The sequence below is a fragment of the Peromyscus eremicus genome, chromosome 1, assembly GCF_949786415.1.
Source record: "Peromyscus eremicus chromosome 1, PerEre_H2_v1, whole genome shotgun sequence".
NCBI classification, from domain to species: Eukaryota; Metazoa; Chordata; class Mammalia; order Rodentia; family Cricetidae; genus Peromyscus; species Peromyscus eremicus.
This window is the reverse complement of record NC_081416.1, coordinates 159,314,538-159,321,548: the sequence shown is the minus strand read 5'-3', so window position 1 is coordinate 159,321,548 and position 7,011 is coordinate 159,314,538. Positions and strand designations below refer to the sequence as shown.

The 7,011-nt window shown below is 47.5% G+C and overlaps 1 long non-coding RNA gene across 1 annotated transcript; it reads right to left on the bottom strand.

The window, feature by feature from the left end:
* Nucleotides 1–498: 498 nt before the first annotated feature.
* LOC131902398 (uncharacterized) lies at nucleotides 499–5,415 on the bottom strand. The gene is made up of 3 exons (XR_009377080.1): nucleotides 5,170–5,415; nucleotides 697–885; nucleotides 499–551 (listed from the first exon to the last, which is right to left on the bottom strand). It is a non-coding gene; the product is annotated as an uncharacterized LOC131902398 (long non-coding RNA).
* Nucleotides 5,416–7,011: the final 1,596 nt, after the last annotated feature.

The window sequence follows — 7,011 nt, the reverse complement described above, 5'->3', positions numbered from 1 at the left end:
TTGAATTCACAGAAATCCACTTGTCTCTCTCTCCTGAGTGCAGGGATTAAAGGTGTGTACTACCAAGCCCAGCTATTTTCATCATTTTAAATTTTTTTGTGTGTGTGTTTAGACCATGTGCACATGGGTGCCCTTGTAGGCCAGAAGAGGGTGTCTCCTGGAGCTGGGTTACAGGCAGTTGTGAGCTACCAGATGTGAGTACTGGGAACTGAACTCAGGTCCCCTGTGAGAGCAGCAAATGCTGTTAACTGCTGAGCCATCTCTCCAGCCCCATCTAATTGCTTTAAAAAGTGTGACAGCCGGGCAGTGGTGGTGCACGCCTTTAGTCCCAGCACTGGGGGGGAGGGAGACAGAGCCAGGTCGATCTCTGTGAGTTTGAGACTAGCCTGGTCTACAGAGCCAGATCCAGGACAGGCAGCAAAAATGTACTATGTCATTGAGTAATTTATTGTTTCAGACCTGAAATGTTTCACTGAACCTCGGGACATGAAGGAGTGCTTCCAACTGAGTCTGTGGTACTGGGATGTCTGAAGACTGAAGAACTCTGGTAACTAAGAAAGACAACGTTTCTTTTTCTTTCTTTAAACTCTGGGCCTCCCCACCTCTGAGGACACCTGCCCCCAAATGCACAGACCCACACACATATACTCATACATTCTTTTAAAAATTATTTTAGATTTATTTTATGGGTTTTACCTGTATGTGTGTATGTTCACCATGAGCATGCAGTGCCCACTGTGTCCAGAAGAGGGCATCAGATCTCTGGAACTGGAGTTAGAGCTAAGATTTTGGCAGTTGTGTGGATGCTGGGAATGGATCCTCCAGAAGAGCAACCAGTGCCATTAACTACCAAGCCATCTCTCCAGCCCCAGCAGACACGTACATCTAAAAGAAAAAGGAAAAGAAAAGCAGTAATTCTCTTTTATTTTCCCAATACAAAGTCATGGGTGGCATCCACAGCATCCTAAAACAATAGGGGAATGAATAAAATTAAACAGAAAGCAAACATCAATTGTGTTTCATAGTAACATCTTCCTAATACATTGTTTGTACAAAAAAAGGGGCTTCTTAAAGAGCTGCAAACGCCAGCTTGGGTGCCCCTCACACTGGGTGGGGTGGTCCTCATCACAGTCAGTACAAGTTACAAGATCCTTCACCAAGCACTTATGGAAATACTGAAGGTAAGGCAGTAATGCAACAAGGCTTGGCTCACCCAGAAGTGTATTGGCTAATATCTCCCTGATCCCTAGGGATGGCTTGGTAGACACCTGGGACCTGGGTACCCTAGGGTGATCTTTGAGAACTTTACGATGCTGAGCTCCTAGGACCTGGAGAGTTACTGCATGCCCATCACTATGGGGAAGTGCTGTGGGATGTTCTGTATGACAAATGTGTTGCTCTGATTGGTCAATAAATAAAACACTGATTGGCCAGTGATCAGGCAGGAAGTATAGGCAGGACAAGGAGGAGAATAAAGCTGGGAAGTGGAAGGCTGAGTCAGAGACACTGCCAGCCGCCACGATGACAAACAGCATGTGAAGATGCTGGTAAGCCACGAGCCACGTGGCAAGGTATAGATTTATGGAAATAGATTAATTTAAGCTGTAAGAACAGTTAGCAAGAAGCCTGCCATGGCCATACAGTTTGTAAGCAATATAAGTCTCTGTGTTTACTTGGTTGGGTCTGAGTGGCTGTGGGACTGACAGGTGAGAGAGATTTGCCCTGACCGTGGGCCAGGCAGGAAAACTCTGGCTACAAATGGCGTCCAACGTGTTGGCAAGAGTTTCCACCTAAAACCTGAGAAAAGATTCTAAAACAGAGCTAAAAACAACTTCCTAATTGTCTCTCTCAAATGAGCGGCAGCTGCCGGTTTGAGCTACTGGTAGGTTCCTAGCATGCGTGCTCAACCTGCTGTATGGTGGGAATGAGGCCTCTGCAAGTGACACATTAAGCTGTGTGGTGGATTTAGCCTTTGCTAGTACAAAACAAAAAAAGAGGTTTCTGGGCTACACGCTGCTTGGATAAAAGCATAGACCCACGATAGCTCCCAGAGCTGGCGGAAAACGTACCACCACCATGTTGGGAAGCTGAGGTGGGCGGAGCCAGCAGCCATAGCACAGTTTCAGTCTTAACAAATGCTGTAGTTTAAAGCAATAGATTCACAATAAGACAGATTCAGATGTAATAGTTTACAATGTGTGTAAAATATACATAGGCTTGAAAGAGACAAAAAAGGTGATATATACAGTTATATAAACAAATACATAGTTTTAAAAAAATAAAGTCTTTAAAGAGACAGTAAAATTAATATAAAAAATAAGCCACGTAAAGATGAATATTACACAGAGAATCTGGATTGTGTTGTCTTTGGGATTTTTTTTTTTTTTTTAAATTATTTATTTAATTTATATGGTGCTCTATTTGCATATACACCTGCACGCCAGAAGAGGGCATCAGATCCTATTACAGATGGTTGTGAGCCACCTTGTGGTTGCAGGGAATTGAACTCAGGACCTCTGGAAGAACTGCTGATGCTCTTAACCACTGAGCCATCTCTCCAGCCCCGTCTTTGGGATTTTTAACTGCAGAAAAACATTTGATCGTAAAAGATGTTGAGTTAAACCAATATGTATATTTTAAAGATACCTTGACTTCAAAATTTGGATGTAAGGATGTGTTGCTTTGGAAAGGAGACTCTGCTTTTGTTTCCACAGAAAGCCAAAGGCTATGGATTTGTTCCAGATTAAGATACATCAGGTTTGACCAGCCAAGACTGCCTGCAAGGTCTCCGATGACACCATGGCCCAGATGATCCAACATCCAGAATGGTTTGAAGGCATCTGGCTTAGACAATACACTCTCATGGACTACTCCATAATTCTAAAATTTTCTTTGTGTCCCCATAAGATACAGCGCCCCCATCCAGCAGGAGGTAGTAAGAGAAGCTATGCCCAAATTCCCAAATTATATGTAATTTTACTTTGTTAAGGTTAACAAAGTAAAATTAACGTGGGCCAGGCAGGAAAACTCTAGCTACAGGGAAGTGCTGTTTTTATCTCTTCACTTTACAACATGCTCCAACCAGATGACACTCTGTTATGTCAACCCTCCCTGGTTGGAGGGGCAGGCAGGAAGATCACTCCCTGAACAGGAAGTTCAAGGCCAGTCTGTGTTACTGGAGACCCTGTCTCAAAAGAGAAAAGAAGAGGAGGGGGGGGGGGGGAGAAAACGGTTGTAGAGGAAGAAGAAAGGATAACCACTGGCTAACACAAAGGCAGGAAGGTGGAGGTAACCGGGCTTTTTTGAGCCATCGAAAGAAGGCCAATTCAGGGCCACCAAGACGGCTCAGTGGGTAAGGGTGCTTGCTGACAAGGCTGAAGACCCAAGTTCGATTCCCAACAACTACACAGTGAAAGGAGAGAACCAACCATCGTCTTCTGGTCTCCACACTAGAACCACGGGGTGTGCTGGCCCCCAAATAAAAGTGTTTAAAAAAAAACAAAAACAAAAAAAACCCCAACTTTTTTGAGTGACTACAACCCCTAACTGTGTCTATTTATAGATTACTTTTATATTTTTCTTTCTTTTAATTCTTTCTAATCTGCTCCAATTCCTGGTTTCTGGTCAAAGGAATGGGTAGGGCCTGGAGAGACCCTCAGCAGTTAAGAGCACCTGCTGTGCTTGCAGAGAACAAGGGTTTGGCAGGGTGGTAGTGGCGCACGCCTTTAATCCCAGCACTTGGGAGGCAGAGCCAGGCGGATCTCTGAGTTCGAGGCCAGCCTGGTCCACAGAGCGAGATCCAGGACAGGCACCAAAACTACACAGAGAAACCCTGTCTCAAAAAAACAAAAAAACAAAACAAACAAACAAACAAACCAGCTAAGGCTTTGCTCCCAGCACCTGACTGCCCATGACTGCAGCTCCAGATGGTCTGTCTGACTTCCTTTCCGGCTTCTGTAGGCACACACACACACATGTGAACATACACACAGACACATAAATAAATCAGACCATCCAGGTCTACAGAGTGAGTTTCAGGACAGCCAGGGCTGCACAGAGAAACCCTGTCTCAAAAAAACCAAAATAATGATAATAATAATTAAAAAAATTTTAGTTATAAAGACCTACCTAACTGCTTGGGGACATAGCTCAGAGGCAGAGCACTTGACTAGCATGTGTGGGTTTTAGGTTCAAGCTCTGGAAGTGGCAATAAATAAGTAAAGGCCACTTAAGCATATAGGTTGACACAATTGTGGCCACTGGCCACCCTGAATGAGTTGGTGTCTGTCCTCTGCAGTGGTCTCCTGTTAGACAGGGAGGCCAAAGACAAACAGGTAATGGTACCTGTAGCTTGAGTTTTCCTGCCTGGCCCACAGTCAGGACAAATCTCTATCACCTGCCAGTCCCACAGCCTCAGACCTGACCAAGTAAACACAGAGACTTATATTGCTTACAAACTGTATGGCCATGGCAGGCTTCTTGCTAACTGTTCTTACAACTTAAATTAATCCATTTCCATAAATCTATACCTTGCCACGTGGCTCGTGGCTTACCAGCATCTTCACATGCTGTTTGTCATCGTGGTGGCTGGCAGTGTCTCTGACTCAGCCTTCCACTTCCCAGCTTTATTCTCCTCCTTGTCCTGCCTATACTTCCTGCCTGGCCAATGGCCAATCAGTGTTTTATTGACCAATCAGCAACACATTTGTCATACAGAACATCCCACAGCAGGTACCATTTCCCTGTTTCCTGTTCTTCTTTCTCTTTGAGGGGCAGGGTCTTCTGTATTAGGCTGGCCTCAAACTTGATGTGATGCTCCTGTCTCAGATCTGCTGAGATCGGAGATCACAGGTGGGCGCCGCCGGGGCCTGTTTCTTCCGTGTTGGGGATGGAAGCCAGGGTTTTGTGTCTGAGGAGCAGGAACTCTTCCAAATGAGCCACATGCAGCCTTCTGTGTCTTTTCCTCTTTCCACCTCAGCACTTTTCCCTCCCAGCCCAGATGTCTCCTCGCTGGCTCCCTCCTCATTCCCCCACCACTTCACTTTGCCCCTTATCAGCTTTTTGAATTTCTCGATGTTTCTGCAGATCAGTGTCCACGTATCTGACCACTGTCTCCAGAGCCCACACAGCCCACCGTGGTAGAAAGTGTCTCACTCATTTGTTACTTACGCTAAGTTCACACGCTTTTCTCCACAGAGAAGAGGACTGTGGGCTGGGGAAGAGGCCTGGAGCGGGGAAAGTTCCATCTACAGACACCATCCGCCTCACCCTCTCTAGAGCTTGGAACTATGGAACATGCAGTGAGCCATATCCACAGCCCTGACTGGTTTGACAGGGTAAGGCTTCCTACAACGCAGGCTGGCCTGAGACTCACTGTGTAAGCCCAGCCAGCCTCAGCTTCACAATCCTCCTGCCTCCACCTCCACAGTGCTGGGATTGAGGCAAGCAGCACCACACCCAGCAGCCTTAGCCTATTTATAACTCCCACGCGGAGGGTTAAGCACCACCCCTGCACTGCTGAGAACGTCCTACCTTAAGCTGAGCTCTGATCCTCTTCTCCCTTACGCTAGCGAGATTGCAGTCAAATGGATTTTAACCCGCATGGGCCACCAAAACTACCTTTGGAATGATAGTTGTGACTTTTCCTCCCCAAAGGTTCCCAGCGACAATTCCATTGCCAGGTGTAGAACCACAGGAGGGGGCAGTGAGTGAGCCACAGGCCCAAGCTCCCTTCCGATCCTTAGAAGCACACACACAGCCCGGCATGGTGGCACAAGCCTGAAATCACAGCGCTCTGAAGACAGAGGCAGGAGAGTGATATGTTTGAGGCCATCCTGGGCTACAGAGGGTGAGTGGTGTTTCAAAATAAAATAAATGAGAGGCTGAGGCCGTGGCTCTGTAGGTGAAGGGCTCTGGACCGAGGACCCGAATTTGGCTCCCAGCGTGCATGTAAAAGACCACAGTCCTGACAGGGTGGAGGACAGAAGGATCCCTGGAGCTTGCTAGCAGTCTAACTCAGCCACACAGCTCCAAAGAATAAGGTGGAGGTCTAGCAAGGCGGCTCAGTGTGTAACGGCTTGCCACCGAGCCTGACTGACAAAGCGTGCGCTCAACCCCAGGAATCCACTGGTTAAAGGAAAGAATCGACTTTTGCAAGCTGTCCTCTGACCACGGGCGCAGCGACACGACACACACGTGTTTGCACTCAATCACACACAGTAACTACACGTGAAAAATAAATAAGTAAGTAAATAAAACGGTGGAAAACGATTCAGAAAGTCACCGGGAAGGGCTGGAGAGATGGCTCAGCGGTTAAGGGCACAGGCTGCTCTTACACAGGACCCAGACGCCGGCTCACGGCCATCTGTAACTCCAGGGTTGAAGGCTCCCCTTACTGACTCTGTCTGTGGGCATTGCATGCATGTGGTGCACACAGACACAGGGAGTCAAACACTCATACACATAAAGTAAAAATAAACAATAAATCTAAAGTACTAATAATAGCCGAGAGGTAGCGGTATCTCCCTTGGAGTCTATCACTCAAAAGGCAGAGGCAGGTGGATCTCTGTGAGTTCCAGGCCAGCCTGATCTACATAGCAAGTTCCAGGACAGTCATGTCTACATAATGAGATGATGATAAAAATTAATTGATATATGTGTGAATTAAAGAAATCGTGGTCACGTCCGGGCCTGGAGGATGCTGATCTTCACGGCGGGGAGGGTTCGCTAATGCTGATGAGCAGAGCGGCGATGGATGCGGCGCAGCCCACGTGCTGGGCAGTTCTGCTAAGGACTGAGCCGGACTTCCGCGCCAACAGGAGACGAGCCTGGCTTGGCTTTCATCCTCGGGTTTCAAATCCGGCGGAGGTCAGAGCCACAGCTGAGCCGTTTCCTAGCGACGGGAGGACGTACCCTGGCCTCCCTGTTAGGAAAGGCTGGCTGGGGAGGCCGGAGTGGGGCGGGGGCGGGGAGCAGGGGAGGTGCCCGGGGTGTGCAGCAGGAGGGTGGGAG